The 14,869-nt window shown below is 33.1% G+C and overlaps 1 long non-coding RNA gene across 1 annotated transcript in view; it reads left to right on the top strand.

Moving 5' to 3' along the window:
- LOC130705073 (uncharacterized) overlaps window positions 1-14,869 on the top strand; it is a 264,956-nt gene that overhangs the window by 114,233 nt on the left and 135,854 nt on the right. The window lies entirely within an intron of this gene.

The raw sequence follows: 14,869 nt of genomic DNA on the forward strand, positions 1-14,869 counted from the left end.
TAATTGTGATAATTTTGATGGCGAGGTAAACATTGCTTATGTTGCCAAGTACTAAGTAGAAATTTTGATATAAATGTTATTTTAATAATTTATAGCTGTTATTTATAAACTATTCACACACTTATGAATTATGACTTGCTTATTTCTTAATGATTTGGTTGATATGCTTATTTCTTTGCTTGAGGATATTTTATAAGCTGTATAAATGATACATTTTTATTAAACTGCTAACTCTCTCCTACCTAAAAATATAACATATCTTTTCTCTTAAGTTTGAAAATGCAAAGCCTATGTAGTAAAATTGTCCTTGGGAAAAGACTCATTTAATTGATTTATATTATTTGCACAATAGCTTTCCTCTATATAGTTATTTATTTACATTATTTCTACATCACTCTTTCCAAAGGACCAGTTTCATCCTATGTAATCCTATAAAAACCTGCCTTAGAGAATAAAGAAGAAACTACCATATTGCAGTGTTTCACTGAGAAGATATTTTATGATATTTTTGTTGCCTCCTCCTGAGACCAATATAATTATTCCTGTTTCATCAAATGAGTGCTTGGAGAACATATATATTCTCAAAAATTGATTTAAAGAAAAAAAAATCATTCAAGTAAATAATATTGTTTTGAAAAACAAGAAACATTCATTGTTCTGAGACCAGAATTCTCCGTGATACTACGTCTACATTAAATAAGTACATTTTCAAATTATTACTAGAACAACTAAGAAAGTTTTGTAAAATCACAGGATAAAAGATTGATATATAAAAGTCAATTACATTTTTTTTGTTAGCAACAAAAATTGGAAATTAAGACTCTAAAAATATGTTTTAAAATGTCAAACATATTATAAATTAATTTATATATTATAAATTTAACAAAATGCATGTGTCCTGGTAAACTAAAAAGCATGAAACCTCTCTGAGTGAAATTAAAGACCCAAATGCAAAGATATACTACATTCATAGATGTGAAGACTCAAAGTTTTTAAAATGTTAATTCTAAATGATCTGCAAATTCATGTCAACTGCAATCAAAATCCCAGAATTTTATTATTGTAGAAATTTACAAGTTGAATCTAAAATGTCTACAGATTCCAAGGAACTAGCCTAGCTAAAACAATTTTGAAAAGAAATAGCCAAGTGTAGTCTGATTTCAAGACTTTCAAAAAGCTACAGTAATCCAGACAGTTGGTTTTGGCATATGTTTAAAAATGTAGATCACTGGAACAGAAAAGAGGGTCCAGAAATAGACCCAGGTATGTATTGTCACTTGATATTTTTTACAAATGTGCAAGATATTTCAGTGAGAAATTAATCAATAAATGTTTGTGAATCATTTGAAAAACATTATTTTATTCCATGCACAAAACCTAAATAGAAATGGATCACATATGTAAATGTAAGTAACTGAAAACTGTTAGAAAATGAAAAAGAATGTTTTTCCTAATTGAGGTAGGAAAAGTTTTGTTAGAAAAGGTATAGAATGAAGAAATCACCAGAAGAACAATTAATACACAGCACTTCATTAATTTTTTAAAAAATTATTTTGAAAATGATACATTTTAAAGAGTAAAATACAAGTCAGAAAAATAAATTATATTTGCAAAACATATGTCTAGTAAATGACTGCTTCCAGAATATATAATAAAAATACATCTCAATACTACTAAAAAGACACCTCATTATAAAAGTGAATAAATATTTCACTTTTCTTTTTACCAAAGAGTGTTTTCAAATGGCAAGAAGCACATGGACATTTGCACAGCTTTATTTGTTATTAAAGAAATGAAATGAAAACCAGTGTGGTTTTTCTATATATCCACTAGAATGTCTAAAATAAAAAATTCTCAAAAGAGTTGAAATTATGGAGCAGAAGGAACTCTCATACACTATTGGTGGGATGCAGACTGCTACAGCCACTTTGACAACAGTGTATAATTTCTTATAAGTTGATACCATACGAACCAGAGAAACAAAAGTATGTTCACAGAAAAGCACTTATGCATATATTGTAACAACATTATTCCTTAGTCCCAAAACTGGAAAGAAAAGAGTAGAAGTGAGAAGAAAAAAAGAAAAGAAAAGGAAGAAAAGGAAGGAAAGGAAAATGAGACCACTGATACATGCAATAAAATGGATGAATCTTAAAACTGTTAGGCTAGGTGAAAGAAGCCTTACATGAACCACTACATATGCTCTGATTTAGTTGATATTAAATTCTAGGGAAGTCAGACTATAATGACAGGAAGCCAAGAGATGGGAGCAAAATGTACGGTTGACTATAGAAGGGCACGGAGGGATTATTTTTGTGTGTGATGATTGAAATATCTTATGATTGTTTTAGGGGTTAAACAACTATACACTTTATTCGTATTGTACACTTCAAGTTGGTAAATTGTATTTTATGCACATTATACCTCAATAAATCTTAAATAAAGCTTATTTTTCAAATAACTTTATTTACATTCTGAATTTGTACTGTTTTTTTGAATCTATCATCTATTGAGATGTATCAATTTGCCATATTATCTTACAAAGTAGTATTACATATGTAATAGATCTCTTGCTCCTAAGACAAAATTTGGATTACATATTCAATTAATATACTTTCCATTAACACTAAAGTTTAACGGTATATTAGTAAAAAATGCAACTTCAGTGTAATCAAATGGCACACTTTAAAAGTAGCAATTGCTTCTTAATGGGGTTTTGGTGAGTCTGAAGCTTGACTTTTTACCTAGCAGACAAAGACTTGACATTATTAATTTTATGTTGCACGCATAGATCTGTAAAAGTATAAAATATAATATTATTGAAGTCAGAGAGAGAAAAGAAAAAAGATTAATCATAGAACAAGACATGGTACAAGATTTCTTCTAATTTATGTCCAAAATCAGTGATTTATTTCCAATTAAAATAATCATCCATCATGCTAAAATATTGTTGTTAATTAGAATTTTACATGCTTTGCTAGTTTTGTTTGTGATTTCTTTGTTAATTTATTTTGGCCTTACAGTTGAATAAGCACTATGTAAAATGTGTTGAAGCTTAATTTATACCTATGACATTAACATTAAAATAAATATAATTTAAGTCACTGTAAAAGGAACAGTATAATTGTATTTTGTTAAAATGCCCCATACATTATTCATATTTGAGGAAACTGATTAAAAGTAGGATTAAAATGTATATATAGAGATATAAAATATATTTGTATGCAATAAATATATACAAACATATATAAACAAATATACATATTTATATTTAGACAATGCATTTCAGTTAGCAAAATAGTACCTTACATTATTTTGTCCTCAGATTCACTTTGTGAGAGGCCGCTTTCTTGGCACTGTCCCCACATATATGCTATGACCTTCAGCAAGACCAATATGCCAAACTTTATTCATTGGTAACATGGAAATCATGTGTATTTCTTCACACACATTGATTTGTTACATCAGCAAATCAGTTGAAAGTGACATACAGCTAAGAGCAGTATACCCGTAAACCACATCTGTAGAAAATGTGTTCATCTCAAAAATTCCATAGGTTATTCAGTTGGAAATATGTAAGAAATAAAAAAATAAACAAATCCAAGGGCAAATTCATCTGCTTCTTGATGCTTTTTTTTTCTGTTTTATTTTCCAATCATTGCATTTTTGGCCATCATGAAGTTGTGATGATTATAATCAGCTTGCTAATAGAAGAGCTTTTAAGAGAAGAAAAGCAATCTTACAGGGATTTGCACCATTTATAGTTTATCTAACTTGTCAATTCCCTGGAAAAAAAAAATCAAAGGTCACCAAGCTATTAGACATACAGATTCTCCCTGCCTGATATTAGTAATATTTCCCTTTTTGAGAGGATCTGCTATGCATCAGAATTTCCAAATATTAAATGACTACATCAAATTAAAAGCTCACATCCCTAGGAGACCTTCAAGATGGCAGAGGAATAAGACGTGGAGATCGCCTTCCTCCCCACAAATACATCAGAAATACATCTACATGTGGAACAACTCCTACAGAACACCTACTGAACGCTGGCAGAAAACCTCAGACTTCCCAAAAGGCAAGAAACTTCCCACGTACCTGGGTAGGACGAAAGAAAAAAGAAAAATACAGAGACAAAAAATAGAAACAGGACCTGCACCTCTGGGAGGGAGCTGTGAAGGAGGAAAAGTTTCTACACACTAGGAAGGCCCTTCACTGGTGGAGACGGGGGGGTGAGCAGGGGGGAAACTTTGGAGCCACGGAGGAGAGCGCAGCAACAGGGGTGCAGAGGGCAAAGCGGACAGATTCCTGCACAGAGTATCGGTTCCGACCAGCACTCACCAGCCTGAGAGGCTTGTCTGCTCACCCGCCAGGACGGGAGGGCACTGGGAGCTGAGGCTCTGGCATCAGAGGTCTAATGCCCGCACGCCTAAAGCCCTTGTTCCACAACAAGAGAAGCCACCGCAATGAGAAGCCTGCTCACCTCAACAAAGAGCAGCCCCCGCTCGCCACAACTAGAGAAAGCCCACACGCAGCAATGAAGACCCAACACAGCCAAAAAAAAATTTAATTAATTAATTTTAAAAAATATAAAAAATAAAAATAGTAAAATAAAAAAAAAAAAAGAAAAGGCAAAAACCATGGAGACAGTAAAAGGATCAGTGGTTGCCAGGGATTGGAGAGTGGGCAAGAGGGATGAATAGGTGGAGCACAGGGAATTTTAGAGTAGTGAAAATATACTGTATGATACATTTTTAAACATCTACAATACTGAGAGTGAACCCTAAGGTTAAACTATGGCCTTTGGATGATTATAATGTGTCAATGTAGGTTCATCAATTGTAATAAATATACCACTCTGGTGGGTTGATGATTGGAGAAGTTATGAGCTTGTGCGTTAGGGAGTACATGGGAAATTTCTGTACTTTCCTTTTAATTTTTCTGAAACCTAAAATTCTCTTAAAAAATAAACTCATCATTAAATAAATAAATAAATAAATCATCAAAGAACAAACAACAGAACACTAGTCATAGACAAGAAGTGATTGTTAAGTCCTAGATAAGTGTGATTTTTTTCCTAACTGAATCTGCATTAGTATAAGAGTCCCTTTTTAAAACTTTTCTATGTTGCTGCTCTTTTTCTTCTTTAAACACAGGTCTCAAAGTATCTAGTTGCTATGGCAAGACTAATTACTTTTAATGAGTCAGAAAACCTGTGACTAACCTTGCTCTGAAGTGTGACAAAGAAGAGCAGCTTATATTCACTCTTTGCTTATTTTTTTCATGTTAAATGCATTGTCTTTTCTCATATACAACTTGAGTTTTGAGCCAGAGACAGGTTAAAAGGTATCCAGTAATTAGTGCAGCGACTGAAGGAATGGAGACTTACCAACCCCCAAGAAAAAAGTAGAGGGAAAGTAGGCCTTTTTCTCTGAACAGAACATAATTCATCATCACAAACCATCACAAGCAATTTGTTCATAGGAAATCAATGCAGTCCTCCAGTCAGTACCACCCTAACCTTATCGCTACTCTCTCCCAGGAAACACATTAATTGGGGCTATAGGAAACTCAAATGACAAAAATAAAGTCTGCAGAAGAGACTTCAATTCATTTAATTAATTTAGTTCATTTAATTCAGGATTCTGTTTTTATAATACTGTTAGAGGTCAGATTTGAGGAGTGTATAATAATTTTCTTTGATTTCTATATAAAATATTAGTTCTTATGGTAATCGAATTGGTTTAAGTATTCTACTTATAGCATGGACAAGAATTTGTAGATGACTGTGTCCCTAATCCTTAGAGAAATGCCTTTTAAAACTTCCACTCAAATATTTTTGAGAATAAAATTGAAACTATAAATTAATTTTCACTATATTCTACTTTTAGTTTTCTCTTTTTGCTAATTTGGCTTCTAGAGAGTGCAGCCATGGAAAAATACATCTAAGAATTGTAATTTTTAAAGGAAAAATAAACCACAAATGGTTTCTAGTCATTTTTATGGGAGAAAAGACTGGGGCACTATTATTAATCTAATAAATTCTTATGTTTTAGGTTATTAAATTAAATAACTTTAATTATAGAGAAATAGGTATCACTGCATGCAATTTAAAAATATAAGTATAAATACAAGTAAAAAATACAAATAGAAAGGAAATAGTAAAATACTTGAACAGTTACTTTACAAAAGATATCCAAATGTGCAGTCAACATATGCAGGGGTGCCCGATTTCATTAGTGATCAGGAAATGCCGATTAAAACTATAATTTGATATTACTACAAACTCAGCAGAATGGCTCACATGAAAAACACAGAAAATGAAAAGTATTGAAAGTGTATGGAGCAATAGGAATTCTCATAAATTTCTAGAGAGAAGTATAAATTTGTACAACCAAAACTGAAAACTATGTGACAGATCTACTAGAAGTGAATAGCTAATGCATTCCCTGTGAGTCTAATTCTACTCCTAGGTTTATATCCAACAGAAATACATACTTATGTTCACCAAAAGACATGTAAATTATGTTCTTAGCAATACTATTTGTAATTGCACGAAACTGGAATTGAACAAAAAATGCCTATAGACATTAAAATGGATAAACAGTTCCATGTTTACACAGTGGTGAACGTGTATTATGCAAGAATAAGAATGAACAAATTATAGCTATGATCAATGATATGGATGAAATACATAGGCATAATGTTGAATAAATGGAGACATACACAAGTAGGTAATGATTCCACTTACATCATCCAACTGGAAACATTCAAAGTGATTAAAATAATTAAGGTATGATTCCATTTATATAGTATTCAAAAGCAGCATATATAGTGTTAAAAGTCAAGATAGTGGTGACCCTGGGTGTAGGAAAGTGACTGAAGGTTTTGGTGCTTCTGGTAATCTGAGTGCTGTCTACATGGGTATACAGTCAAGATGTACAATTGCAATTGTTTCCCCCTTTTGATGTATATTACAAGTCAATGAGTTGTTTAAAATATGTTAGCCTTGGGAAAGAATAAAGTCATTTAATTCATGGGCTCGACAATTATGCTCACCACTCTGTTACACACTTGTTTCTTGAACACAGTTGAACTGCCCTTGTTAAGTGATGGTGTGATGATTTGTTTCATATAATCTATTTTCAATAACAAAGGCTGAAAATTGTTGCCCTCAGGGCTATAAATGATGCAGATATATGTTTTGCTTGGCCTTCAAGGTGTTTTAAAGTAAGTGGAGGGAATATTTTTAGCATCTGGATTATTCACATTAAATGTCAATATTAATAAATAGTATTTCTTATCTTTTTTGAAATAGCAGACAGTTTGGCATCACTAGGCCTATATTGCAAGAAAGCAAAAACATGCTCATTTAAATGAGTAAAGACTGCCCTCTTGAGAAAGCGCAATGTGCCTTTCAGTTCAAAACGTTCTCCAGAATTTCTTATTAACTACCAAGCAGTGATGTCAAATATCAATTGTCATTTATTGTTTTTTCTTGAACAACTATTTTTATAGTAGAAAAATACTTCTCTATATCAAAATCTCTATCACAAGTAGAAAAATAAAATTTAGACATAGAGGCTGTGTTATTACTGGGAGGATTGGTGAACATACTCTTTGTTTTATTTCAAGTGAAGACTATTTTAAATTTTTAATATGGGGAAAAAGACATTTATTTTAAACTAAGACTATTTCACGAATTTGTAATCTGCTGGCCCCTAGAAAAACCCAAATTTAAAATTTTTGTTCTGAAAAAAATCTCACATACCTTGCAAGGGGTGCCCTTGCTCTCACTCAAATGAATTTATTTTAAAAAGACACATATGGGGAAGAAAGAACAATCACAAAGAATGAATATCTCCTTTGTAAATATCTCCTTTGTAAAAAGATAAAAATAAAGAAGAATCTAGAGCAGCCCAAAGACACACTGAAAGAAAGTAGAAGCATATCCACAAATAACTATAGAGAAATAGTTTGGGGCCTATATTTGTCCTTAATAAAAAAAGTCAAATTAAAAGATTGTTATGTGCTGATAGGGTAAAGTTACAAAATCCCCTGCAGGTAAACAAGAAGAAAGAGAAAAAATGAACATAAAAGTTTCCAAGAATATGTCTTGGAAACAGCAGTCCAATCTTTGTCTGCATGTAGGGTATAGCAAACATATTTCTCAGATGTTTCCTTTGACCTAAAATTCATGCCCAAATCAACTGAGTATAAAATGGAGTCAGATGATCAGAAACTTCTCAAAGTTCTATACCGTGGGGTTCCATGGTCATCATGGTGGTCGAACCTAGGAAACAGTAACTTGCTTTCTTTGATTCAAGTGTAGGGAAAATTACTTTTGAGATCAGTGGCAGAAGTGAATTTAGATTTAAATATGATCAAAACAAAGCAAAACCAGCATAAAAGGTCATTCTATGTTGATTAACTGACAGAATCCTGTCATTAGCATCCTTCTGAATTAGCATATGATTCCAAGATCTTATTTGGATTTACCTCCAGAAGCATTTATTAATCCAAGGTTAAGAATTGAGATTTGACTTGTCAAAGCAAAAATTGCACTGGACAAATTTATTTTATTTTATTTTTTTAACATCCTTATTGGAGTATATTTGCTTTACAATGGTGTGTTAGTTTCTGGTTTATCACAAAGTGAATCAGCTATATGTATACATATATCCCCATATCCCCTCCCTCTTGTGTCTCCCTCCCACCCTCCCTATCTCACCCCTCTAGGTGGACACAAAGCACCGAGCTGATCTCCCTGTGCTATGCAGCTGCTTCCCACTAGCTATCTATTTTACATTTGATAGTGTATATATGTCCATGTGCACTGGACAATTTTAAACAGGCAAGGAAGACTTTTTCAAGATCATTGTAATAGGGAAAATGGCCAGAACTGAGTCTGAATTCAACTCCACTGAAGCAAAAGGCAGTAGGGTTTTTAAAAGTTAGGGTAAAGGGGAGATTGTAGGCCTTCTATGTTTGCTAATTGGCTTTACCCAAAGTAAAAGTAAAATTTTTCTTCATGAGAAGAGGTAGTTATACAAACTGGAGCTACAAATCTGCTGTGGTTAGGCTCCTACCCTCTCACAGAAATTGGGAGATAGGGACTCTATATTCTTTGATGACTACATTTTGAAGGGATGGCTCCTAAATCCTGGAGAAAGACAGCCCTGGATTGTCAAAGTAGCAAGAGGTTTTTAAAGAGATTTACATCTCAAAGGGCAGAGAAGGATATACACTGACAAGTTTTCTAAAGTAAGTTCGAAAGAAAGGGGAGTTTCAGGGTCCTAGAGTCAGGAAGAATCCTGTCTAGCTTTAGTCAAGTTCAGGGGAGCATTAAGGCTGTCTTGGTCAGATTCCAGGAGCACTTTATTATTCTGTTTACTTCATAGAACTTTATTATTGTTTATCTCTTCATTTGTGTGAGTATATCAAGCACTGACATCTATTGCACATTTTTAAATGTTCATAACAGTGCCAAAGGGGCACATGCTATAGTTCGTGTTCTCAAAGTATTGCAATCTAATTGGTAAAACAAGATTTTCACAAAGGTATTTGAAATTTGAGAACTGAGTTCAGATGCTTGGCATTGAGTATTACTAGTTAAGTGGCCTTGGATAACCTACTAAATCAGTGTAGTTTTCTCATCTGCAAAAGGGAGTGTTACAAAAATTAAATAAAGTAAATTGAATGAAAAATAGACAATCCTCAAACTGTATCTATTGGGAACTTTGGTGGACAAACTCTGGGTGCCACCCCTCTCTACCATGATCTGCACCTCCTGGTATCCATGCTTTTGTGCAATACCCTCCCCTTGACACTCTCTTTGCTGGCTTGATGGAATTAGTGGTGGTATGATAAAGAACTCATGGCCCCTAGGTGCTGAGGGCAGGCTTCAGAGACAGAACTGGATTTTTATCTAGGGTGCATTTCTTAACTAGCTGTGAGACTGGGAAGTGACTAGCTTACTGGACCTCAACTTATCCACCTATAAAATGCAGGAATGATCCCAAAACTCACATTCAGTTCAAAGGACCAAGGACACTGTAAACATTTCAGAAGCTCATAGTTTCAAAAGTTTAGAAGAACATATCTCTTTTCTATGGACAGTTTAATTGATGAAAATAACTTAAAATCCTTTTTCTACGTTTCTCCTATGTCTCTAATGCTATTTACATTTTCACTAAGTACTTGGGTCTATGTGACTTCTTCGATGCTTAATAATGTACTAGACACAAAGAATAAAGTCTTGCTTAAAAACAAAAGGGGGCAGATTGTAAATCATACCATTTGTTGCTGTGCAAAATACGAAATGGAAGGGTATAATTAACTCAATCATATGTAAACATGGTTAAAGGGGAAAGGCTTCTGGGAAGTTCCAAGGAATGTGAGGCTTCTCTTGTACTAAGAATAAAAAAATTATGTACCTTCTTGAAAAGTGTTACCAGAGTAGCAAACCCCTTCAAGAGTTAGATGAGTCTGAAGTCATGGAATGTGCTATCTATTGGATTGCCCAAAAAGTTCATTCGGGTTTTTCCGTAAGATGTTACAAAAACCCAAACCAACTTTTTGGCCAACCCAATATATCAAGTTATTCAAAATATATTAGCTCCAGAAACTCACAATATGTTTTGAAAAACTATGAGTATCCTGCCCTGAGTTTAAGTTGGCATCTAAAATTTTTTTATCACAAGTTTAAATAATTTCTAAGGTTTTAATTTCCAGTAATCAACATTTTAAGCAAAACTGTTACATTTTCTTTTAAATATATATAATAAAATACAAATGCCATAGTGGTTGGATACTTCTAATTCAATTTAAAAAATAAAGAGAGGAGATCTTTCTTAGCAATTAGAAATATTGCATCATTCTTTTCCTAGAATCATAATTCTATTTCATATTCTATCAATGTTTTAATAAACTTAAAAATTTATAGAATAGCTTTAGAATTATAGAAAAGTTACAGAGATGGTATAGTGTTCCCATGTATCTCACACAGAATTTATCATGTAGCCTGGCCTAGATCCCATAAACAGAATGTATTTTTTAACTTTTCAAAGTAATTTCTTACCTATTATTTCATTGCCTTCTCGTGGCAATCCTGCCAATTTGATAGTACAGAGATTATCATTTCTACTTTACCTATAAAGAATTTGAGGTAGAAATATTAAAGGATAGTCTGAGATTACTAAGGTATGGGTAGATATGAATCTAAGTAAAAATGTATGGATTTTCAGTTAAATATTCATTATATTCACCTGTTTCTGAGGTATTGCAATTATGCTGTTTATTTTTCACATTTGTTCTTGCCTGAAAATGTATGCTTTTTGATGAGGTCATTTGGAATTAAATTCCTGATCCAATAATGGTTAAGGTCTCTTTAATTTTCAAGTAATTATTTTTAATCACCAATAATGCACTCAAAATCCAGTAAAATATTTGATAAGATTGAGGGATGATGGGATGGGGTGTGAGACTTCTGCTTTTATAGTGTTCTATTGTATGCCTTCCAGTATATTCTTATTTTTAAAAATTTCTTTGCAATATAAAATTGAATATATTTCCACATAAAGTTTACTATCTCTTATTTCCATAATATCCTCACATAGAATTTAATTTTTATTTCTAACCACCAACTGTATGAGATGGTTTAGACCACCTCCCACAGCTTGTAGTGCTTCATAATGAAATTCTCTTCTAGCCTAATGTTTCTACAGTTTTCATCTTTATGATTTATTTTAAATCAGTCTTGATTTTCATAAATAAAAATCACTCCTTTTAGTACATCTGCAATTTATCTTCCTTCTCAGTTCACATACTTGTTTTGTATTTTGTTTTCCATCTAAAATAATTCATATTTGCTTATCACATAGAAACAGGAAAATAAAGGTATGTGTGAATGGCAGGGAATGGAGAGTTGCAAGTGTATGTACATTTGAAATTTTATTTGAGTCTCAAGACTAGCTAAACTCGTGATATGGGATAGCTTCGCTTTTAAAAGTTAAGTTTAGGCAAAAGGAGCTTCCGCTTGTAATTTCTCATGGAAATTCTTTTAGAGTATTTTGCAGATCACTGCCTTGAGAGCTCTGGTTCAAACTCCAGCTTTATTATCCCAGTTCTATTTGTGCAGTTAGTAGTGTAAAAGCCTCCATCAATAAACTTTATAAGGATGAAATATACATTAATCAGTAGGCAGTTACAATCATACTTAGCTAGATCATCTAACACGTTTATTTAATAATAAAGAGCCCATGCATATGCTTTCTGGTGGAACTGGAAATTAAGCATGTGCAATGATTTTTTGATACTCATAAAATAGCTTTAAACTGGGATTTAAAAAATGTTTTACAAATACTAATCCTTGCAACACTTCAAATGATAAGGATTATGAATGGTAGTTTCTGAGAGGAACTAAGAGATCATCCACTGGTGCTGTAAATTGACAGAACATGAAGCCAACATAAGAAATAGATTTTCTCTGCTCATCACTCTCTAGTACTCATTTTAATCATGGGATGCAGTGCTGTCAATAAATGCAAGTCACAAGTCTGTGATTCTAATTCAAAAACAATCTTGAGAAATCCAACATTTCCCAAAAACAAAGAAAAGTAGGTAATATAAAAAAATAAGTAATGAAATATCCTCTCAGAGATACAGGAGTGCACTGTTGTAGATTATGTTGGAAATGTTTATTTTGTAGAACATTTAACAAATCATTTAACAAAAAGGTGTCTTCAGAATTCACAGTTGTTGTTTACACTGATTATTTTTTGTCGTGTAATTATCATAAAAAGGCAGTGAGTTATTTTCATTGCCATTTCACAGGAAGGAAGTTATTCAAAGACATAAAATATCTTTCCCAGTCTCTCAGTCAGCAGTGGATCTAAGACTAAAAATCAGGTCTGTTGATCCCAAGATATGGGCTCTTTCACACCTACCATTCTGCCTTTCTATGAGAATATCTATGCTTTTTTTTTAAAATACATCTTTATTGGAGTATAATTGCTTTACAATACTATGTTAGTTTCTGTTGTACAACAAAGTGAATCAGCCATATGCAAACATATGTCCCCATATCCTCTCCCTCTTGAGCCTCCCTCCCACCCTCCCTATCCCACTCCTCTAGGTCATTGCAAAGCACCGAGCTGATCTCCCTGTGCTATGCTGCTGCTTCCCACTAAACAAAATTGATAAACCCTTAGCCAGACTCATCAAGAAAAAAAGGGAGAGGATGCAAATCAATAAAATTAGAAATGAAAAAGGAGAAATCACAACTGACGCCGCAGAAATACAGAGGATTATAAGAGACTACTACAAACAATTATATGCCAATAAAATGGACAACCACAAAGAAATGGACAAATTCTTAGAAAGGTACAATTTTCCAAGACTGAACCAGGAAGAATTAGAAAATATAAACAGATCTATCACAAGTAATGAGATTGAAACTGTAATTAAAAATCTTCCAACAAACAAAAGTCCAGGACCAGATGGCTTCGCAGGCGAATTCTATCAGTTAGAGAAGAGCTAACACCTATCCTTCTCAAACTCTTCTAAAATATAGCAGAGGGAGGAACACTGCCAAATTCATTCTAGGAAGCCACCATCACCTTGATACCAAAACTGGAAAAAGATATCACAAAAAAAATTATAGACCAATATCACTGATGAACATAGATGAGAATATCTATCCTTTATTAATTTCTTTAAAAACCCCAAGCACTCAATATTTTTATGTTTTCTATGCTCTCAAACTTGATAGCTTAAAGAGACAAAGGAATCACAACTCATACTCCATTCTCGGAACCATTCCAGAATACAAAATTTAACATGTATAGTAGAATAGTAATGAATCATATATGTAGAAATTCTCCTACAACGTTATATAATAGAGCAAAGCAAATAACTATTGACAACCGAAACACCTCCAAGTAAATAGAACTGGTGCCATTAGACATAATGCACTAAAAATCCATCAGTCATACATATTGAAGGAATCTCCATTATACCAAAAGACTCTTGCACTCTTGCTTCACATGATTCTATGCTTCATAATCTGAGTTTCCCCATTTAAGGTATATTAGACATCAGAAGTTTAGGAAAAGGCAAGAAAACTATTCTAGGTAGTGAAAATGGTAAAAAGTGAGAGTTTATTACAAAACTGGAAGGAAATGAATTAATTATATTTAGAAACACTGATTTATATTTTATTTGAGAGCCTTTTGACAAAAAGACAAAGAAATATACTCACTTGAATAAAATTTGAAGGCATCTCTATATTATAACATAATTTAATTGTGAATATTCCCATGTTATGCAGAATTCTAAGCCCCCCCACCAAGGTTTCCCTCCTCATGATGTACATGTCTTTTATAACACCTGGGTCTGTAGAGATGTTGATTTTACTCCCATGATTAGGTTATGTTATATGGTACAGTTGACCTTAAAATAGGGAGTTTATCCAGGTATATCCTAATCTCATAAAATAGAAACTTTTCTCCAGCTGGTTGAAAAATAGAAAGTCAGACTGGTCTGGAAGAAAGCAAATATCCACGTGTGAACTGGTTATTGGGTCACATGAAAAAAGGACCTGAAAATGCCTCTTGAAGCAGAGAACAGCTGCTCGCAGACAGTCACCAAGGGAGCAGGAACCTCAGTCTTACAGCCCAAGAAATGGAATTTTTTAATCAACAAGAATGATCTTGGAATTGGATTTTCCCCCAAAGCTTCCTGATGAGAGCTCAACCCAGCTAAGACCTGAACTTCAACCTTGCACTATCCTGAGCAGAAAATGTAGTAATGGGCTATATGGACTCATGGAATGGACTTCTGACCTAGAAAACTGTGACCTAATAAATAG

This window comes from Balaenoptera acutorostrata, chromosome 16, assembly GCF_949987535.1.
Source record: "Balaenoptera acutorostrata chromosome 16, mBalAcu1.1, whole genome shotgun sequence".
NCBI lineage: Eukaryota > Metazoa > Chordata > Mammalia > Artiodactyla > Balaenopteridae > Balaenoptera > Balaenoptera acutorostrata.